This window comes from Bos indicus x Bos taurus, chromosome 29, assembly GCF_003369695.1.
Source record: "Bos indicus x Bos taurus breed Angus x Brahman F1 hybrid chromosome 29, Bos_hybrid_MaternalHap_v2.0, whole genome shotgun sequence".
Lineage (NCBI taxonomy): Eukaryota > Metazoa > Chordata > Mammalia > Artiodactyla > Bovidae > Bos > Bos indicus x Bos taurus.
The window spans coordinates 36,503,281-36,527,188 of NC_040104.1; the positions used below are offsets into that span (position 1 = coordinate 36,503,281).

At 38.5% G+C, this 23,908-nt stretch overlaps 1 long non-coding RNA gene across 4 annotated transcripts in view; it reads right to left on the reverse strand.

Moving 5' to 3' along the window:
- LOC113886252 overlaps positions 1-23,908 on the reverse strand; it is a 1,111,906-nt gene that overhangs the window by 481,047 nt on the left and 606,951 nt on the right. For 3 of the 4 annotated variants that reach the window (XR_003509399.1, XR_003509401.1, XR_003509402.1), the window contains exon 3: positions 1,792-1,848. This is a non-coding gene — a long non-coding RNA (uncharacterized LOC113886252). Of the gene's footprint in view, positions 1-1,791; positions 1,849-18,327; positions 18,409-23,908 lie in introns of all 4 variants that reach the window. The other variant, XR_003509400.1, reaches the window with a different exon arrangement.

Genomic DNA, 23,908 nt, shown 5'->3' on the forward strand with positions numbered 1-23,908 from the left:
TTTAGAAAACAAACTTTATATTAGCTTGGGCAAAAGATTCATTCAGGTGTTTTTCATAAGATGCTATGTTATGTTATGGGCTTCTATGGTGGCTCAGATCTTAAAGAATCTGCCTGCAGTTGCAGGAGACCAGGGTTTGATTCTGAGGTTGGGAGTATCCCCTGGAGAAGGGAATGGCAGACCACTCCAGTATTCTTGCCTGTGAAATACCATAGACAGAGGAACCTGGTGGGCTACAGTCCATAGGGTCGCAAGGAATTGGACATGACTGAATGACTAAAACTTTCACTTTTCACTATGTTATGGAAAAATCCAAAAGAACCTTTGGCCAACTCAATAGAACGACTGGCAAAATCTCTACGATCTAGCTCAGCTTTCCATCTAATTAGTCTCAACATTCTCATCTCTTGCATAAGCCTATCACCCCTTAGATACTGCAGTCATTCTAACACCCACCATCCTCTTTCATATTATCATGGCTTTGTATGTATATTTTTTTTTCCTTCAAGATATCTGTCATTGGTGTTTATATAGTCTCTGATAGATAGTAACCATACTATACAAAATATCTCTAGAATCACTTATTAATATGACCCTGCTACTATGTTATTTCAACCTCTGCCTATGCCAACAGACTGCAAGATGAATGGTACGCTTTTTTCCAATTATCATTCTTGTATTATCCCACAAAACCTAGCAAGGTCCCTGGTTATTTGAATGAAAGAAGGCAAATACATATATTCTAAACAATTAGGATTGTATTAAAATTAAAAAAAAAGAAAAATAGAATTAAAAATAGCATATGGTAGGATCAAAAGAGATTATGGACAGTTATTAAACTAGCAATACATTTTAGCTAAGAATGGTTTCCAGGAGGAGGTAAAATGTTGATCTTAATGAACTTATGTCAAATTGAACCTTTAGAAGCCAGTTAATGCTCCGGGGGAAGAAACTGCACCAATAACTCAAAAACTTACATATCCATCAACCTTATTTGTAAGAAAAAAAAAAAAACATGGTGTAGAATTAAGAAATGCACAGTTACTCATGGCGTATGATGTATCAATATGTCATTAAGAGTCGGAACAATCATAAGATATGAATTTATATCCACTTTAATAGAAGAATAATCAGAGTCTTTGAAGTAAATTAATTACACAAAGTCTAACATTGAGTGTCAGAACTAGGATTCAGGATGAGAGTATGCAGAAACTCATGGTATTTTCAATATATAACAAGGTTATTCAGATACTAAGAGAAAGAGAAAAAAAAATGTAGCTTTCCCATGGTAGTGTGTTCACTAGGAAAGGCAGAAAAAAAAAAAAGTATTGAAACTACTATTCATTCACTTGAGCTTCTGGTTAAGCTACATTCCTGAGAATCAAAATAACACAAATACACAGCCTCTGTTCTTGTGGGGTTTGTGAGAAGCAGGCATAAACTTAAAAATCCACATGAATTATGCAGAATTTACAACTCTGGTCAATGTGATTTAAAAAACAAAAGTGCTACCTAGTACTTAGAGAGCTAGAATGGAAAGAACAGATCTGAACTCGTCTTTCCTTCTGATGTGATGAAAGAATGTTGACCTAAAAGAGCAGCTGGGATCCACAAGGGTGTGTGTGCTGGCAGAGGGGAGTATGCAGAAGGAAGAAATATTTCAGGCATAGGAAACAGCAGGAGCAAAAGTGTGGGAGCAGGAAGGATGGCCTCTTGTTTAGGCAACTGAGGAAAAAATAGTGTATTCTACACTTTTTGACCCAAGAGAATAGTATATAGAAGTCTTCTTACCTTGAAATCTGGGAAAAGAGGAAGATTTTGTGTCTAGTAGTCTTCTTACATTGAAATCTGGGAAAAGAGGAAAATATTGTGTCTAGTAAAGATCAACTTTGACTTGAATTAATGCATCCAACTGGGTTTATCAAGTATTTTCCCCTCTTTGACCATCACACTTCCCTCCGTGGTGGAGATGTTAGAGAAAACACTGAAGTCACAGACACTCAAGCCACAGCATATGATGGATTTGCTTCAGGATAATCTCTAGAAGGGCTGTTACCAATTTCCTTAACAGGCAAGTAGTGGTTGTTCATGGAGAAGGAAATGGCAACCCACTGCAGTATTCTTGCCTGGAGAATCCCAGGGATAGAGGAGCCTGGTGGGCTCTATGGGGTTGCACAGAGTCGGACACGACTGATGTGACTTAGCAACAGCAGCAGCAGTGGTTGTTCAGAAATCTGGGACGTGTAACAATAATAAGCTTAGTCCGTGGATTGTGCCTGATTTGGGCTCAATCCCATAACTTTACTAGCGAGGTCAGTTTGGGCAAGCAACAAAATTTTCTGAGCTTCAGGGTCTTTGCATATCCTACGATTGCAATGAGCTAATAGGAGAAGAAACATTAAGTTCTAAACACGTGTTCAACACCTCGCCTTTTCTTTCCTCCTTCCCTTCCTTTATTCGATTCTGTCTCACCTCTTACACCATCTGTTCCGCTTTCAGTCTTCTGACAATATGCCCTCTATCCACCCTTCCTTCTCCATTTTGGTTTGGTATCTTTTCTCTTTTATTCCTGGTGATAAATTAAAGCAAAATAACCCTCATTTTTATTACCTTCATGCTGTATCGAATCCCAAAGAGTGTTACGCTATCATCAGTTCAGCTCAGTCGTGTCTGACTCTTTGTGACCCCACAAACAGTATGAAGAGTATTCTCTCATAAACCAGGACTAATCTCTTCCCTATCGAAATGATAGTGTACGCCATGCTGTATAATCATATTGCTTTTCATAGGACCAAAAGAGAATAAGGCAAGGAAATGACATTTTCATCTATTTCAAAGTCAAAAGGTTTCCATAAAACTGTGTTGATTTAACGATACTCACTTGAAAATACAGAGCCCTTTGTATGGGGGTAGGGTGAGGAGTTCAGGTAACAGGCTGCATATTTAATACCTTACCCTTTCTTTCCCCTTTCTTTCCTTTACAACTCTATTTCATCTTCTTATAATGTGTGTACTACTTGGCACACCAGTAGTGCTTAAGTTTGCTTCCCTGGTGTTTCAGACAGTAAAGAATCTGCCTGCAATGCAGCATCTGGGTTTGATCCCTGGGTTGGGAAGATCTCCTGCAGAAGGGAATGGCTTACCCACTCCAGTATTCTTGCCTGGGAAATCTCATGGACAAAGGGGCCTGGCAGGCTACAGTCCATAGGGTCACAAAGAGTCGGACACAACTGAGCAATTAACATTTTCACTTTGAGGTAACAGTTCATAAAGATATACTTTCTTTCCCCTCAATTTACAAAAGCCTCTATTTCATCAAAACCACCACTTAGAACCATATTTTCTTTTAAAATCATTTATCCATTATTAGCAGTACTAAAAAGACAGGTGTCAGGCTTAGAAAGGCCAGGTGTTTTAGCTAAGGAATGTGCTTGGTGGTTAATTAGAGATATTTTGCAATTCTCCTTGGCTGAGCCTTTGTATTCCTTATTCTGAGGAAGCAAGCTTCTCATGCCTATAGTCTACAGTGCCTTTATGTTAATCCAAAAGCAGCAACCTAGCTCTCCCTCTGAATGTTGTTTTTAAGAAACAAAGATAGAAGAAAAGAAAGATGGTCCCATCTCATTCTTTCTATACATATGTAGTCAACACTCTGCTTTCTCCCGCACTGCTATTTTCTTATCTGTAACTCCTTCACTCTTTGATAAACTCCTTGAATCAAGAGGCTTTATCTTGTCCTCAACTGTACACCAAACAGTTAAGTGTCCAATAATAGAAGTTTAATTACAAAATAGGGAAAGATTGCCCCCTACCTCAGTGCATGCACCACTTACTTTCAGTGGCTTCTAGAGTCTTTTCTATCTGAGAGCTCAACATTTCTTATAGGAAGAAACTGAGGGGAAAAAAAAAAAAAAAAAAACCCAATACTATGTACCTGGCATATACTAGGTACCATGGTCTGCATTTTTCGTACATTAATCTCACTTAATGTACACCACAGCTACGGTAGTTAATTTCCTCCTGTTTTACACAAAAGAAAAGAAAGCCTCAGAGAAAGTAATGACTTTATCAAGGTCACATAGGAAGAAAGTGTCAGATCATGAATTTGAAGACATGGCCAAGATGGAAAGAACTTGTCTTTTGGTTTAGGCGGTGGGTGGAGGGGCTGACACTGGAGGAGCAAAAAGAGAGCAATGAGAAATGAAAGTGGTCTTGAGAGTGTACATATCCACTGCTGTATTGAAAATGGATAACCAATAAAGACCTTCTGTATAGCACAGGGAACTCTGCTCAATGTTATGTGGCAGCCTGGATGAGAGGAGAGTTTGGGGGAAGAATGGACACAGGTATATGTATTACTGAATCCCTTCACTGTTCATGTGAAACTATTGCAACATTGCTAATCGGCTATATCCCAATACACAATAAATGGTTCAAAGCAAAAGTGGTACCAAGAATTCTATAAGTGAGTGGGAAGATATACTTTGTGAATATTATAGTTACTTGAAAAAAGTCTCAACAGCAATTGGAATTTTACTTTATTGGATCTCTAAGTATAATTTGATTATCCATATATCTAGCATTGTTCCTAGTCTATATTTTCAATATGCTGAGTTGCTCAGTCATGTCCGACACTTTGCAACCTCATGGACTGTAGCCCTCCAGACTCTTCTGTCCGTGGGGATTCTCCAGGCAAGAATACTGGAGTGGCTTGCCATGCCCTCCTCCAGTATATTTTCAACAGAATGACCTATAATGATGCTAGTGATGAAACTGCTGTTTTAAGAGGTACTTATTATTAAATTCTTATACACATTGCATAAATAGAATGGGAAAAATTAGCCTTATATAGTCCTATGCTACAACTGTTAGATCTGTAATTTTGTGAGCCAAATGGCTTGGCATAGGGGACCTGGGTTCCCTCTGGGGACTGTTTTGAGCAAAAGCAATCAGGCAGTGATGCAATTGTAACACCTACAAATATTATTGTAACCTTTTCTACCCACTCTCTACAGCAGGTTAGGTTCCCAGGGAAGCAAATTCTGAAATGGAATTTAGCATGCAGGGTGTTTACTGAGATGTGCCCTTGGGAGCAACACCTGTGGAAGGGATGGTGGGAAGTAGAATTTGTTGGGCACAGGGAGAAGTCAAGTAACTCTCTGCACCCACACAGAGAGTTCTGGAGCTAGAATGCACTCAGTGCTCAGTCATATTCAGCTCTTTGCAACTGTATGGACTGTAGCCCAATAGCCCCTCTGCATTGTCCCAAGGTGGATCAAGGTCCAGGACCTTATACTCCTGGACTGATTAGTTATTCAGTGTGGGTCATGCCAGGAAAGGGCTTGACCTTGGGTGTGGCAGCTCTCTGCAGCCAAGGCAATCTCTGAAGGAGCTGATAGCTGAAGTCTTTAAAAAGGCTATGGCCTGACATCAGCATCAGCAACTGGGAAAAGGTGTGTCTCAGGGATGGGGAATCTGAGTGGTACTGGAGGATACAGTGTCCACCACAGAGTCACTTATGTAGCGATATCCAACTACAGGAAGTCGTATCTTCCTGTGAACAAAAACAGTGGCTACGTGGTTTTTTTAATCTGCATACGCTTACTCCTTGGAAGGAAAGTTATGACCAACCTAGATAGCATATTCAAAAGCAGAGACATTACTTTGCCAACAAAGGTTCGTCTGGTCAGAGCTATGGTTTTTCCTGTGGTCATGTATGGATGTGAGAGTTGGACTGTGAAGAAGGCTGAGCACCGAAGAACTGATGCTGTTGAACTGTGGTGTTGGAGAAGACTCTTGAGAGTCCCTTGGACTGCAAGGAGATCCAACCAGTCCATTCTGAAGGAGATCAGCCCTGGGATTTCTTTGGAAGGACTGATGCTAAAGCTGAAACTCCAGTACTTTGGCCACCTCATGTGAAGAGTTGACTTATTGGAAAAGACTCTGATGCTGGGAGGGATTGGGGGCAGGAAGAGAAGGGGACGACAGAGGATGAGATGGCTGTATGGCATCACTGACTCCATGGACGTGAGTCTGAGTGAACTCCGGGAGTTGGTGATGGACAGGGAGGCCTGGCGTGCTGCGATTCATGGGGTCGCAAAGAGTTGGACATGACTGAGCGACTGAACTGAACTGAACTGAACTCTTATTTATTAAACTTATAGCCCATTTACAGATTTAAGTAAAATCAACAGGGATTTTTGTAAGCTTTATAAATGAGCTTACATACAGACTTCATGTGGTATATTATTCAGCCCAGCCTACCATAATAACAGTATAGACTGGGTGGCTTAAACCACAGAAATGCGTTTTCTCATAGTTCTGGGAGCTAGAAGACTTAGATCAAGATGCCTACACAGATTTGATTTCCGATGAATGCTCTCTTCCTGGCTTTCAGAGGGTTATTTTCTTTCTGTGTTCTCATATGACCTTTCCTCTGTGCATGCCTAGAGAGAGAAAGACATCTCTGGTATCTCTTCCTCTTCTTATAAGGGTACTAGCCCTCTCAGGGGAAAAGGCAATGGCATCCCACTCCAGTACTCTTGCCTGAAGAATCCCATGGATGGAGGGCTGAAGTCCATGGGGTCGCTAAGAGTCGGAGACGACTGAGTGACTTCACTTTCTCTTTTCACTTTCATGCACTGGAGAAGGAAATGGCAATCCACTCCAGGGTTCATGCCTGGAGAATCCCAGGGACGGCGGAGCCTGGTGGGCTGCTGCCTATAGGGTCGCACAGAGTCGGACACGACTGAAGCCACTCAGCAGCAGCAGCAGCAGCAGCAGCAGCAGCAGCAGCAGCAGCCTTCCTCTCAGAATAGAACCACGCCCTTATGACCTCATTTAACATTAATTACTTTCTTTATCTCCAAATATAGTCAGATTTGGGGGGTTAGGGCTTCAATGGAAGTTGCACAATTCAGTTCATAAAACAACATCCTTGAGATTTATATCTCATTCCAAGTGTTGTAAAAGTTAAGGTTTTGGTTATTTTCCTTCTTTGTAGGGACTTAGTAAATACTCTCTAAAGCTAATGGATTGTGCCTTCATTGGTGATTTTAAATGGTTCCCCTTTTTATTTAAATTTAGGTTTATTCAAATTTATTCTATCATTATGTACCTGTGACTGATGCTCCTAACTTCAAAAACCTATCTTCTGAAATTGCTCATTTAACCTGTATATTATTCTGCGTATCTTTCAAGTATCTGATTTTTTCCTTTGGTATACAAATTCCATTAGAACTGAGATGTGTACACTATCTCATCTGAGTTGGAAAGAAAAATTGATGATGACAAGGAGGAAATTCTGCCATTTTGGTTGTAATGAGTGAGCATTCAAATTATTTCATTACAAAAGACTTACTGCACTAGGAGGACTTCCGTTTGACTTTGTAATTCTGAGTTTTTACCTGTAGGAAGTAGCTACACACACACACACACACACACACACACACATCTACATATATATACATAAGTACATATATATACATATCTACATATATGTGAGTAGATGCATATGTACATGTATATGTACATACACACACAGACCATATACACACAAAAGGATGTTCATTATAGCATTATTATAGCATTGTTAATCAAACTGAAAAATTAGAAGCAATCTAACAGTCTAATGATATAATTCTAGTAAATAAATTATGATACACCTTCTCAAAAAAATATGCAGCCAAAAACTGTCAAAAGTATTTGTGACAAGGACTATTTATTATAAAGCTTATTTATGTTTCAAAATGGTTTATATGCATGTCTCTATAGGAATATGAGTATATGTATATAGGAAAATATAGAATTGTATATAGCTAAATATTAATAGATTTTATCCCTGAGAGTAAGAATATATTAACAGATAATGTTTTTTTTTATTCTTGATGTTTTATTTATTCCTATTTTTTAATTTTCTGTAATTAAAATGCCTTAAATATGTAATTAAAATGCATAGCAAATATCAGTTTAAATTTTGTAAAAACATTATAAATTAGCACTCAGTCTAATACTACTAACAGTAATGATAGTTAATATTGATTGCTTACAATATGACTTTCACTTCCTTAAGATCTCTACCTAATTTAATTCATATAATCCAAGAAATCTAAGCCAACCATTCAGACAGGATTTTGTGTATGCCTTCTAAAGAATAAAATCCAGAACCCAGTATCTCTACAACTATTCCTTATTATCAACAACAGGTAAACTACATTACAACTTTCTATTGAAAGATGAAACTGAAGAAAGCATTTTTAAAATAAGTAAGACTATACTAAATTCAGGAATTTATTCAAGTTTATACTTGAAGAAGAATGGCTAAAGGAGACGGGACTCAACATGAGAGAGCCCGTGACAGACTCTTAGGTCGAGAGGTCCCTCCTCAGAGAATTAACCCAACTTTACTGTTTATGGACGAGACAGCCTTTTTAGAGGGGAAAAGCGGTATGCAAAGGCTTCCAGATATAGAACTAGAACTCAAATCTCTATTCACAGTTTTTAGTTTTTCCACTCTTACCAAATTATTTTCCATAATAGATCTTATTTCTTTATGACTATCCATATTTGGGCAACAATTAGCTAATCTGAATTTTAAGATTACCCCTAAAGCACAAAATTCCTGAAGTGTTCAACCATTTCAAATATTTCATAACTGTTGCCTCGGGATTTAGACGTTTATTCTGGATCAGTTCCCTTTAATCAACATAAAAGAACTTAAATAATGCCAACTTTTTATACCCTTATTCCTGTGAGTTGGGTATCCTTATTCACTAATTTATAGACATGGAGATTAAGGGTAATTTTAAAAAATTATTCAATGACAAGCACATATTAAGTTGCTAAGATAGATAATATTGGAAGTGAATACCACTTTATTTGAAAACTACTTTTTTCTTTTATAAGACATCCCATCCCCCAGTCAATGGACACTTTGATCCAGGAGAAAAATCACATAAAGAAATGCAAAATTTTAAAAAAGATAAAAGTCTCATCATTGTTAATATCAGGCTAAATTTATAACATTCACTTCTCAAAAATTAGTAGATGAGCTTCCCTGGAGGCACACTGGTAGAAACAGCCACCTGTCAATTCAAGAGATGTGGGTTTGATCCCTGATCCAGGAAGCTCCCACATGCCATAGGTCAAGTAAGTCCACGTGCCAAAACTACTGAGCCTGTGCTCAAGAGTCCAGGAGCCACAATGACTGAGGCCACATGTCACAACTGCTGAAGCCTGCTCACCCTAGAATCAGGGCTCCACAACAAGAGAAGCCTGAGCGCCACTGCTAGAGAGTAGCCCTTGCTCACTGCAACTAGACAAAAGCCCGCACAGCAACGAAGACTCAGCGCAGCCTAAAAACAAGTAAATAAAAATATTCTAAAGAGGAGTAGATGGAAAAATGAGGAATATATTGAGGTAGACACAAATGTGAAATAGTGTAATGAATGACAGATCAAATATTAGCCTCAAAACTTGATTTATTTTTGCATTTCTTGATAATATAATGCATTTAGAAAGTTCAGACTCACCTTGTTGCAAATAGCAATTACTCCTTAAAGTAATCTGCTTTGCAATTGCAGGGTATTTTCATTCAAATAAAAATGGCAGTAAGAATGGTATCTCTAAGGCTACAAAAATAAGATGAGATGGAGTCCTGTTTCTTTCATCAGGACTTTCCCATTTACTCTCATGTCTCCGGGGTCTAGCAAATTGTCTGGCAATAGCAGGAGCTAAATAACCATTTGAGGAAGTAAAAAATAATAAATGACCCGTTGAGCCTTGCCCCTGCTCTTATACTTTGATGTTGGGACTTCCCTCTCCTCAGATGATGGGTTAGTTATCAAAAATGCATCAAAAAAGGCTTGTTTTGTGCCCACTATTTCTAGTATGAGAGATTAACAAGCCTATCTGAAAATGATCTGAGAAGTGGGGTTAGATGAGAAGCACAGAGTATATATATTTTCCTCATCCTCTTTTTCCCTCCTCTTTTTTAATTTTAACTTTCTTTAATCTGCTACTTCTTTAAAGATTCTGCATATTGGGAATGGTTAATTTAAGGTTCCTTATGAAAAAGTGGGCTAAAAAGTAGCTGTGAAGAATTCTAAATTTCTTTGTCCACAAATACCCCCTTCAAATAAATACTCCATTCTGTAACAACAGGTGATATAGTGTATGTCTCTAAACAAGTGAACCTTTGCTTTTGGGCACTGATGTGTCTGCATTTTTCTTATATCTTTACTTCACATTGCCTTTCCGTGATTGCATTTCCTACAACTAGATTTGGATATACTGGCTTGACCATGTGGACCTTCGGTTCAGTTCAGTCACTCAGTCGAGACCGACTCTTTGTGACCCCATGAACCGCAGCAAGCCAGGCCTGCCTGTCTATCACCAACTCACGGAGTTCACCCAAACCCATGTTCATTGAGTCGGTGATGCCATCCAACCATCTCACCCCCTTCTCCTCCTGCCCCCAATCCCTCCCAGTGTCAGGGTCTTTTCAAACGAGTCAGCTTTTCACATCAAATGGCCAAAGTATTGGAGTTTCAGCTTCAACATCAGTCCTTCCAATGAACACCCAGGACTGATCTGCTTTAGGATGGACTGGTTGGATCTCCTTGCAGTCCAAGGACTCTCAAGAGTCTTCTCCAACACTATAGTTCAAAAGCATCAATTCTTCTGCACTCAGCTTTCTTTATAGTCCAACTCTCACATCGATACATGACCACTGGAAAAACCATAGCCTTGACTAGACCAACCTTTGTTGGCAAAGTAATGTCTCTGCTTTTTAATATGCTGTCTAGGTTGGTCATAACTTTCCTTCTAAGGAGTAAGTGTCTTTTAATTTCATGGCTGCAGTCACCATCTGCAGTGATCTGGGAGCCCCCCAAAATAAACTCTGCCAATGTTTCCACTGTTTCCCCATCTATTTGCCATGAAGTGATGAGATCCGATGCCATGATCTTCATTTTCTGAATGTTGAGCTTTAAGCCAACTTTTTCACTCTCCTCTTCCACCTTCATCAAGAGGCTCTTTAGTTCTTCTTCACTTTCTGCCATAAGGGTGGTATCATCTGCATATCTGAGGTTATTGATATTTCTCCCAACAATCTTGATTCCAGCTTGTGTTTCTTCCAGCCCACCGTTTCTCATGAGGTACTCTGCTTATAAGTTAAATAAGCAGGGGGACAATATACAGCCTTGACGAACTCCTTTTCCTATTTGGAACCAGTCTGTTGTTCCATGTCCAGTTCTAACTGTTGCTTCCTGACCTGCATACAAATTTCTCAAGAGGCAGGTCAGGTGGTCTGGTATTCCCATCTCTTTCAGAATTTTCCCCAGTTTCTTGTGATCCACACAGTCAAAGGCTTTGTCATAGTCAATAAAGCAGAAATAGATGTTTTTCTGTGTGGACCTTAGCAGTAAATTTTCTCCATGGACACAAAGTTTATCATGCTAGGTATCAGAATTCTAACAGAATTTCCTATTTGAAAATAGTTTTCCTTCCTGCTAGGTTTGCTAACCTAAAACCTCTCTGCTGATATCCCCCTTACGTGAACCCATTGATTCCCATAGTTTGAAACATGGGTCAGAGAAGACTTGCTCTGTACCCACTATTTCTAGTATAAGGGATTAGCAAGCCTATCTGAAAATGATCAGAGAAGTGCAATTAGAGAAGAACAGAGTATATTTTCTTCAGAATCTTTTGGTGTATGATTATGTGCAGGTGTATATGTTTATGTACATATACCTCCAGCTCTACCAGTTTAATACCTTTTGTGATAGTGGGCATAATACTTAAACCTCTAAATCTTCACTTGCTATTAGCTAAAAGTTAATAAATGCAACATATTTAATCAGCTGTTAACAGAAATTGACATAAACATTTACATGTCTATTTTGCCTACTATGTTAGGCATTTTTATCCAAGAAATGCTAGTTTTTGTATCTCTAGTCCTAGGTATCCAGTAAATGTTTAGTATCAGTAGGTACTAAATAAAAGGAAAAAAAATAGACTATCTTCCAAATCATACAAATAGGACAATATTGAGTATTATACCATCCCTAAAGTCATTTATAGTTTTCAAGGTATACGGTATTTGGAACCAAGGATGTATTTACTATAGTTAGAATTATAAAATATAAAGATTATGTAATTGTAAATGAGATTTAAAGCACAACTAGAATATTTCATCTTGATTACCTTTATTTGGTTATTTACCATAGCAGTCCTTTTCAAATATTCATAGAAAATGGCATTATATTGTTATAACAACAAAACACTCAATATCAATCAAACCAGCTTCCAAAGGACTAACATACACATCAATTTACTGAATATTTAAAATATCTCCCTGTGTGACAAATGAGGAACAAGTAAAGTCACCATTAACTGAAATATAATAATAAATTGTATCCTCAACAGAATCAAATCCATCCTACATTCTCACTGGTAAACATTTATTTAAAGTAGTTTTAAAAGTCCTGGTTTTACAAGGATATATGCATTTTTCTCGTATTGGATTATAGCAAATCCATGCATTTTCAGCCTGCTATGCAAAAAGGTACATGTGCTTTTCACTCTCAAGTCCAAAGAAACTAAATTTATCTGCCCTACTTGTTTCATTTATACCACATACATTATTATATTCTAAGGTGACGGCTAATAAGCTTTTCTCAAAGGTACTTTTTAAAAAATGGATTTGTTTTTTTCTTTCTCCAGATAAAGTATACTCCAGTAAAGAAATGGAATTTATCCAAGTATTTAGTGCATAACTGCTGTGTGACAGGGACCTTCAAAGAGTCTCAGGATAGGAAGAAAACGCTTTTGTAGATTGATAATTAAAAAAAATAAGTTATTGAGCACTTTCTATACACAATATTAAGCGTAATAATATGGTATATAAAAACATGTTAAGAAGCAGCAGAAGATAAAATAAACAGCTGCTTATTTGCTTGTGACAGGTGACAGCGGGTCTGCACAGTACGGAGCAGACAAAACTGCTCACTGCGCCTTGCCCCAGAGCAAGTGCATGACCATGCTGCATCACATTCGGAGCAGTGGCAGGGGGGACCTCATCACTAAGACCAAGAAAGAGGGAGCTGGACAGCAGCTTTCTCACTGCCTGTAGATCATTTGGAGAAGGCAATGGCAACACACTCCAGTACTCTTGCCTGGAAAATCCCATGGACGGAAGAGCCTGGTGGGCTGCAGTCCATGGGGTCACTAAGAGTCGGGCACAGCTGAACGACTTCACTTTCACTTTTCACTTTCATGCAATAGAGAGGGAAATGGCAACCCACTCCAGTGTTCTTGCCTGGAGAATCCCAGGGACTCGGGAGCCTGGTGGGCCGCCGTCTATGGGGTCGCACAGAGTCGGACATGACTGAAGCGACTTAGCAGCAGCAGCAGTAGATCATTTATTTACACAACTTACTAGACTGGTTGGGGTTTCCCTGGTGGCTCAGATGGTAAAGCATCTGCCTACCATGCAGGAGACCCGGCTTTGATCCCTGGGTCAGGAAGGTCCCCTGGAGAAGGAAATGGCAACCCACTCATGTACTCTTGCCTGGAAAATCCCATGGACAGAGGAGTGTGGTGGGCCACAGTCCATGGGGTCACAAAGAGTTGGACACAACTGAGCAACTCCACTTTACTTTGCTTTTACTTTACTGGACTGGTTCTCTGGTCTCAGGGTTTCCCTGGTGGCTCAGCAGTAAAGAATCCACCGGCCAATTCAAGAGACATGGTTCAATCCCTGGTCCAGGAAGATCCCTTAGAGAAGGAAACAGCAACTCACTCTGGTATTCTTCCTTGGAAAATCCCATGGACGAGGAGCCTGGTGGGCTACAGTTCATGGGGTCCCAAAAGAGTCATGATTTAGTGACTGAACAACAATAACAACATATCAGGTCTAAACAAGTCTTCAAGCCAATTTAGAATTTAGGTGCTTCTATCAATGAAAATTTCTTCAGTCTGAAGTCAACTCCTTGTTTTTCATAAGACATGAAGAAATGTGCTATATTCCAAATTCAATCAAGCCTAAAACTTGATTTTCTGTGCTTACTTTGTTCCTGAAGCCACCAAAATAGTTAGATCTAGAATCAGATGTTTTCACTGCCATGACAGTCAAACAGGACTCATTTATAATCTATTTGTCTGCTTTGCAGTCAAGTGTGCAAATATATGTTCTTATAGCATATTTAGACCTGTGGTAAAATCACCTCAGTAATAATTCACTGATGCAGTTAGGTAGACATTGACACAACTATGAAAACTTGAAGATATTAATTTAAGAAATATTGTTTCAAGGTCCTCCCCAGTGCTGTAGTGGTTGAGACCCTAGCACACCAGGCATGGGTTCTTTCTTTGTTGAGGGAAATAAAGCCCCACATGCTGCATGCCACAGTCAAAACAAAAAAAAAAAAAAAAGAAAGAAAAATATTATTTCAAAATGTAAAACATGTTTAATATCTGATTATAATGTTTATCTATGTATAATTAACAGAAGCAGAGATTTTAAGAAGAGATGGCAAGAATACACAGAAGAACTATACAAAAAAGATCTTCATGACCCAGATAACCATGATGGTGTGATCACTCACCTAGAGCCAGACATCCTGGAATGCCAAGTGAAGTGGGCCTTAGGAAGCATCACTATGAACAAAGCTAGTGAAGGTGATGGAATTCCAGTTGAGCCATTTCAAATATTAACAGATGATGCTTTGAAAGTGCTGCACTCAATATGCCAGCAAATTTGGAAAACTCAGCAGTGGCCACAGGACTGGAAAAGGTCAGTTTTCATTCCAATCCCAAAGAAAGGCAATGCCAAAGAATGCTCAAACTACCTCACAACTGCACTCATCTCACATGCTAGTAAAGCAATGCTCAAAATTCTCCAAGCCAGGCTTCAACAGTACGTGAACCATGAACTTCCAGATGTTCAAGCTGGATTTAGGAAAGGCAGAGGAACCAGAGATCATTGCCAACATCCGCTGGATCACCGAAAAAGCAAGAGTTCCAGAAAAACATCTACTTCTGCTTTACTGACTATGGCAAAGCCTTTGAGTGTGTGGATCACAATAAACTGTGGAAAGTTCTTAAACAGATGGGAATACCAGACCACCTGACCTGCCTCTTGAGGAATCTGTATGCAGGTCAGGAAGCAACAGTTAGAACTGGGCATGGAACAACAGACTGGTTCCAAATTGGGAAAGGAGTACGTCAAGGCTGTATATTGTCACCTTGCTTATTTAACTTATATACAGAATACATCATGCTAAATGCTGGGCTGGATGAAGCACAAGCTGGAATCAAGACTGCCGGGAGAAATAGCAATAAGTTCATATATGCAGAATATACCACCCTTATAGCAGAAAGTGAAGAAGAACTAAAAAGCCTCTTGATGAAAGTAAAAGAGGAGAGTGAAAAAGTTGTCTTAAAACTCAACATTCAGAAAACTAAGTTCATGGCATCTGGTCTCATCACTTCATGGCAAATAGATGGAGAAACAATGGAAACAGTGACAGACTATTTTTTTGCCCTCCAAATCAGTGTAGATGGTGATTGCAGCCATGAAATTGAAAGTTGCTTGCTCCTCAGAAGAAAAGTTATGACCAATCTAGTCAGCTTATTAAAAAGCAGAGATATTACTTTGCCAACAAAGGTCCGCCTAGTCAAAGCTATGATTTTTCCAGTAGTTATGTATGGATGTGAGAATTAGACTATAAAGAAAGCTGAGTGCTGAAGAATTGGTGCTTTTGAACTGTGGTGTTGGAGAAGACTCCTGAGAGTCCCTTGGACTGCAAGGAGATCTAACCAGTCCATACTAAAGGAAATCAGTTCTGAATATTCATTGGAAGGACTGATGCTAAAGCTAAAACTCCAATACTTCGTCCACCTGATGCGAACTGACTCATTTGAAAAGACCCTGTTATTGGGAAAGATTGAAGGCAGGAGGAGAAGGGGATGACAGAGGATGAGATGGTTGTATGGCGTCACCAACTCGATGGACATGAGTCTGAGTAAGCTCCAGGAGTTGGTGATAGACAGGGAAGCCTAGAATGCTGCAATCCATGGGATCACAAAGAGTTGGACACAGCTGAGTGACTGAACTGAACTGATATATAATTTTATTTTTATAAAAGACAAAGTGTACTCGTTAATTATAACTTATACATATATAAAAACTATTATTTAGTATGCTATAGTCAATGGACACTCACAATAAAAATTTATTTTTAAAGGTTTAAAAAGTTAAGTATATAGGTTGCCAGCTATTCAAATAGATCACTGGATTTGAAAACAGTGGCAAACACTTGAAATAGGGAAGCTCAGAAATGTTAAGTTTCATTACTTTGGCTTGTAGAAACTTCTTATAACTTCAGTTTTACAATTCAGCATTTTGAAGCCTCCCAGTTATAATAAATCATAAAATCCCTCAGTTATAATAAATAGTAAGTATTCTCTGATAAGGAACTGTGATAAGTCTAAATTTAAAAAATGAATGGCATATGATATAATCAAAGACAATTGACAAACATGGTATGGAGCAGCTATTTAGAGTTCAAAGTCTCTTTCAGTATGTCTTTGCATGAGAAGTAGAAAGCAGTCAAAAACCTCAACATATTTTTCCTCAATTTTTTCCCAACATATTGTCAATATAGATTTTAAAGCTGATATCTAGTTTAAAAAGGTTTAATTATATGTCAATATAAAGAGGTTTGGAGAAGGCAATGGCACCCCACTCCAGTACTCTTGCCTGGAAAATCCCATGGACGGAGGAGCCTGGAAGGCTGCAGTCCATGGGGTCACTGAGGGTCGGACACAGCTGAGCGACTTCACTTTCACTTTTCACTTTCATGCATTGGAGAAGGAAATGGCAACCCACTCCAGTGTTCTTGCCTGGAGAATCCCAGGGACGGGGGAGCCTGGTGGGCTGCCGTCTATGGGGTCGCACAGAGTCGGACACAACTGAAGTGACTTAGCAGTAGCAGTAGCAGTATAAAGAGGTTAAGTTAAAATACCTTTAATTTTAGGATTAAAGGAATTTACCAATAAAGATTTTTTTATTCCTTATTTTAAGAACTATTTTTTGAGAGACTACTGTATGCTGACTATTGTTCCAGGCACCAGGAATACACATGTGAACAAGTTAGAGCCTGCATTCTCATGAAGCAGTTAAGCAATTATTATACAAATAAGTAATGTAATTTATAATTATAAAACTTCTTCACTTTTGACATATTTGTCGAGCACCTTCTATATGCTAGGGGCCCTAGTGAGTGCTTGAGATTTATCAATGAACAGAAACAAAAAGCTGCCTTCAAGAGCTGTGCATATTGATTCTATGAAGAAAATAAAGTATAACGACATGGGACTAAGGTCCTTTTTCTAAGAGAGCTGAGACAAGGAGAATCTGAGGAAGTGGTATTTTTTTTAATTTTTAAAAATATAAATTTATTTATTTTAATTGGAGGTTAATTACTTTACAATATTATATTGGTTTTGCCATTCATCAACATGAATCCGCCACAGGTATATATGTGTTCCCCATCCCAAACTTTAATAGAGACTAGAATGACATGAAGGAGTGAGACCTGTGAGAATCTAGGGAGATAGAATTCTAGGCAGAGAACGCAACAGGTGTAAAGGCTTTTGAAATAGACAAGGGCTTGGTAGGTGCTAGGAACAGCAAGAGCCTTATCGCTGGAGCACAGTGGCCCGAGAGGGAGTGGCATGATGTGAGATCAGGGAGATGACTGGTCCAAAAATGAGATCCTGATTTTGATCCACGTGTGACGGGAAGTCATTAACAGGTTTGAACCTGGTGAGTAAAGTGATCAAATTTACCTTTTTAAAAGAGGTCTCTCAGTTACAAATGTAACAAATGCACTGCTGTGGTTTTGATGTTGATAGCTGGGGTGCTTTGCATGTGTGGGGAACTCTGCCCCTTCTACTCAATTTTGTTATGAACTCTAAAGGCAGCATAGGCAACAACAAAAAATTGCATTTTTTAATCAGTTATAAAATAACCAGTAAGTGTTACTGATATCTCTTCCTTATACCTAATCAGGTATTCTTCCTTATTTCCCAATAATGTTGATACAATGAACATATTCAAAACAAAAATGGTAACACCGCACAGAATAAAATTGATTAGTGGAAAAGAAGAAAAAAAGCCCCTCAGTAACATGGAGGATAGACAAGGAAAAAATGTTAATGGCTTGGAATAGAGCAATGACAATGGATCTAGCAAGAACTGATCAAATCTGAGTACGTTTTGAAGTTAGAACAAAAAACTGATTTGTTGATAGATTGACTCACCATTGGTTGTGAGGGAAAGCAAAGGTAGAAAGATGTCTCCTAGGTTTCTGGAATGAGCAACTGGGCAAACCAAGATGCCACCTACAGAGACAGATGAAAGTGCCATAGTTATGATGGGCAGGTAATCACGAGTTCTTTCTGAACATGAAAAAGTAACAAAGCCTATTATATATTGCTATGTTAAGGAGTCAGTGATATGCTAAGTGTGTGGCTTTAGTGAGAATTTGGGGCTGGAGATAATTTGGGGGTCATTAAAATTTAGATAAAAGTGAAAACTATAAAATTGGGGGGAAATTGGCTAAAAAGAGAGGAAAGATTGAAAAGAGCCAAAAACTGAATCTTCAAACACTTCAAAATTTAAAATTGGAAAAAAGAGGAGCCAACAAAGGGACTTTGGAAAGAGCAGTCGATGTTTAAGTGAGCTCTGAAGTGTTAGCAGTGGCAGGAAAAAGAGGAGACTCTGGGAAAGAGGAGACAGGAAAAGTGCTCAAAGCTGAAAAAAGCATGATCCAGTGGAGAAAGAAAAACAGTTTCTCTGTTGTAGGAAAGCAGAATACAAAGGGGAAAAAGGTTAGAATTGACCCTGGAAAGGGAGGGAACAGCTGTCTATCCTGGAGGTTGTTATGATAATCAAAGAAAAAGATGGTAGTGGCCTGCTTCAGGGTGGTGGGGGAGGAATGGAGCACGCCAGATAAACCAGGGAAATGTGTAGGAGGCATGCGTTTGCAGGCCTGCCCAGTTACTCAGCCGTGTCTGACTCTCTGGAATGGGTTGCCATTTCCTTCTACAGGGGCTCTTTCTGATCCAGGGATCAAACCTGCATCTCCTGAATTGACAGGTGGATTCTGTACAACTGAGGCACCTGGAAAGCCCTTATATGAGGCAGGAGTGTCCAAATTGCATGATGTTTTGACATTGAAATGGAAACAAGGAAACTCTGGTTTCAGGCCAAGCTATTGACCTTCCTTTTAAACATTTTATAATATGTAGCTGTTGGAAAAATAGGGGAAAAATATATAACCCCACTAACAGAAATACTGGCTTCCCTTGTAGCTCAGTCAGTAAAGAATCTGTCTGCAATGCAGGAGGTCCGGGTTCAATTTCTGTGTTGGGAAGAGCCTCTGGAGAAGGAAATGGCAACCCACTCCAGTCTTGCCTGGAAAATCCCATGGACAGAGGAGCCTGGTAGGTTACAAAGGGGGTAGTTAAAGGGTTGGACATGACTTAGCAACTTAACCACCATGACAGAAATACTATTTTCTTTTCACATTTTAACAGTATTCTTGAATATAATGTTGAAATGTGGCAATCCTAATAAACATGCACATCTCCATAAACACTTCTATGCTGCCTCACAGTGTCTACAGATACCATTTAAATGAAAGCATATTGTATCATAGACTACAAATAATTTAATTTACTCTGTCTCCATTTTTGAACACTTACTACTTCCACTTTCTAACTATTGTCACTAGCACTACACGCTCATGAACATGGACTTGCCTTACTTTTGAATTATTTGTTCAGGGTATAATTGAAGATGCTGTAAATACACAAATATTACCAACTGCTTTTTTAAAGTTTTACCAGTAGACAATTCTCTCAGGAATATATCCATGTACCACATTCAACACAATCTAAATAGAACTGAATATTTTTCTTAAAAATATCTTCTGACTAAATGTGTGATTTCAGTTTTCCTGTTAATTTGATTCGTATGGTTCATTTCTAGCAAGATGAGCTGTTTACCTAGCTAAACACTCCCCTTATTGCTAAGCATTTATATTAAGGCTTTTAACTCACTTAAAGTGTGTTTTTGTTCAGCTAGTTGTACAGGTTTTTATATAACAAAGTCATTAATCATTATGAGTTCCTCTGAAAAATGTTCAGTATACTTCAAATGAAAAAAAAAAAAAAACAGAATCAGGCATAAGATGAAGGTTTGTATCCTGGTTTCAATATGTTTTGCTAGTTAGATTAGAACCCTGACTCTCTGGCTTATGAACTTTGCTTGGGTTTAATCCTTTCCCTTCCCAGTATGTCACAGTGTAATTTTGAGGGTTCAGGTAAGCTAATATATGTGTGAAGTTTGTTTTAAAAGAAAATAAATTGGTGATATTACTATTTGAGCATTTCAGTTGGGTGCTTGAGGGAAGGAAACACTGAATAATTTTTGACATCATTGAAGCTCTTGCAGCCTGTGGCTGTCTCTTCTGCTTATACATCAGGTCAGTCTTGCTCCCAGGGAAGAGAACAATCCAGGGGATGTGGATTCTATTAAATGAATATGTGTATAAATATTTAATTTTAATTATCAACTTAGTCAACTCTAGGAACAACATAAAAAATAAAATCATGAAGCTTAGAAATTATATTAAAAATTCCTGATGGGTGTGGTGCACATTTTAGACTTTTATAGCGTCTGATATAATAAGAGGAGAGAGAACCAATAAATGTTCTCATCACTAAAACATTCAGTTTGTAAATGATATTTATTATCTTTAATTTCACTTTAATAATGAAGTAACTACATAGTAATTTTTATGCCAGACTAATAACTTATGATGGCCAAATTGGGCTGTCATGCCTTTAATTATGGTTTAAAAAATAATATAAAAGATGGTAAAATTTGTATTTGCTTAAAGACTCAAGAGTCTAGGTAATTTAATAAGATAAATTATAAATTAAATTAATAGTTTATGACTTAGTCGATGATAATATAACCAATATAGCAACATACTGAATTTCATAAGGGGGAAAAAAGAAACTTTTCTTCACTAATAGGTATTTATAATGCATGTGTTCATGTTCTTGCCTAAATATTTAAAACATTAAAATTACAGACAGGAATTGAACTGGGGTCTCCTGCATTGCAGGCAGATTCTTTACCAGCTGAACTTCCAGGGAAACCCAAAATTAAAGAAGGTTTACTGAGATTAATACACAGAGGTATAATTACCTTTCTATCTTTTAAGATGATGTCTTTCTTCTCAATTTGTCCAAAGCAGATGCTGAAATAATCCAAATTATATACTGAGAAGTAACTTTTGCCAAAGCACAGGAAAATCCTTTTCTGATGGCTTTCCTTCCACTGCATCTTCGCTCCTCTGAACTCATTTTTTATCCCTTGCTCCTCCCATACGCAATGGCTCATTCTAAAAACTGGCATGGCCAAGCAAATACTTATAGTTACTTTTGCAATCTTAAAAAATTTCCAGTAACTATTATAAACTTAAAAACACATTTAGGGAAACATAAAGTCTGCTGTTATCTGTTTTTCATTAAAAAAATAAACATTAGGTCCACATTGGGCTTCCCAGGTGGAGCTAATGGTAAAGAACTCGCCTGGTAATGCTGGAGAGATCAGGGACCCGGGTTCAATCCCTAGGTTGGGAAGATCCCTTGGAGGAGGGCATGGCAACCCACTCCACTATTCTTGTCTGGAGAATCCCCTGGACAGAGGAGCCTGGCCGGCTCCAGTCCATGGGGTCACAAAGAGTGGGACATGACCGAACGACTTATCACCTACATGCAGACACTGGGCAGTTGTTTCCATTAGTCCGTTCATCTATTTTATGCTATGGAAGTGACTCAAAGACTGTCTTTTGCTGTGATCTTGGAAAACTTACCTGACAAATTTAGACTAAACATCACCTCTACAGCAGGAACTGTAATGGCTCACAACTGTACTGAGAATATCATCATCCTTATGGACTGCCTACAGGTTCATCTCCTTATAAATCTTGCCATCCTCTAAAACTTGTCATGAGCGCTCATCTCTCTTAACCACAAGCTTCTGTCCAATTTGTGAACATATCACTCATGTGTTCTATAATCTGTACTCGTGGTAGTTCAAAGTTCATAGTAAAACCACTATCACAGGGTGTACAAGGGGAATTCCTTCTGCTCATTCTTAATTGTGAGTTTGAAATGGACATATGTAAGAGCAGAAGGCATCATCTTCCTTGAAGAAATCTGCTGTGAAGAGGACCTACTTCAATTAATGACACCACTGTCTACACAGGGATCTGCAACCTGGGTATCAGCCTCCCCTCCTTCCCCTCCTTGCCGTTTTTATACCCAAACTATTCCTTGGATGACTTTATTCTCATTGTCTTCTGCCACTTTTCTAGCTGAATCTCAACCACAGCTCATAAGCATTAGTGAAATCAGCTTCCAGCTTGTCATCCTGCCTTAATCTTGTCCGTGTCAAATTTATATTCTGCCAAAATGAGTTATATCTTTTATTCTTTCATTAAGTATTTCAAGGTTTTCAAGATTTTACAACATTGTTGCCAACGTCCATGTACTCATCACTCAAGCATTCTAATTTACAGCATCAGGTCATTTAAAGTCATAGCTATTACTTATAAAGCATTTTTATGCCAGTAATAGAAATGCTTTAGCATGCTTATGAGCAAAAGGGATTTTATTGCCTCTGTATTCGCCCTCGCAAGATGGCAAAACATAATACCACAACCCTTTTCCTCACTCAACTGTGGTTTTGAGCCCTATTCTTATTGACAAATGTTCTTTAGCTCATTTACTTTGTCAGTGACTCTCATTCTCCTCATTCTGTCATTTCTCCCTTACACAGTTACATTTCGCCAACCAGCATTGCCATCACACAGTTGAATCCATGCTCAACCTCCTTCCCCTTCTTCTATTTAATTGCACTAGTCTGTCATAACCTCAGCATTTGTTCTGTCCATCCCTTGCTCTATTCTGTGCAAATATCTGCACTGATGAAATGGTTTTAGATTATATACTTGCTCTCAGTTTATTATTACTATAATTCAATATACATGCTAGCAAAGTAATGCTCAAAATTCTCCAAGCCAGGCTTCAACAGTACGTGAACTGAAAACTTCTGGATATTCAAGCTGGATTTAGAAAAGGTAGAGGAACCAGAGATCAAATTGCCAAAATCTGCTGGATCATCAAAAAAGCAAGAGAGTTCAGAAAAACATCTACTTCTGCTTTATCGACTACGCCAAAGCCTTTGAATGTGTGGATTACAATAAACTGTGGAAAGTTCTTAAACAGATGGGAATACCATACCGCCTTACCTTCCTCCTAAAAAATCTGTATGCAGGTCAAGAAGCAACAGTTAGAACCAGACATGGAACAGTGGACTGGTTCCAAATTGGGAAAGGAGAAGGTCATGGCTATATATTGTCACTCTGCTTATTTAACTTCTATGCAGAGTACATCATGCAAAATACTGGGCTGGATGAAGCACAAGCTGGAATCAAGATTACTTGGAGAAATAGCAATAACCTCAGATATGCAGATGACACCACCCTTATGGCAGAAAGCAAAGAGGAATTGGGAACCTCTTGATGAAAGTGAAAGAGGAAAGTGAAAAAGCTGGCTGAAAACTCAACATTCAAAAGACTAAGATCATGGCATCTGGTCCCATCACTTTATAGCAAATAGATGGGGAAACAATGGAAACAGTAACAGACTATTTTCTTGGGCTCCAAAATCAGTGCACGGGGTGACTGCAGCCATGAAATTAAAAGATGCTTGCTCCTTGGAAGAAAAGCTATGACAAACCTAGACAACATATTAAAAAGCA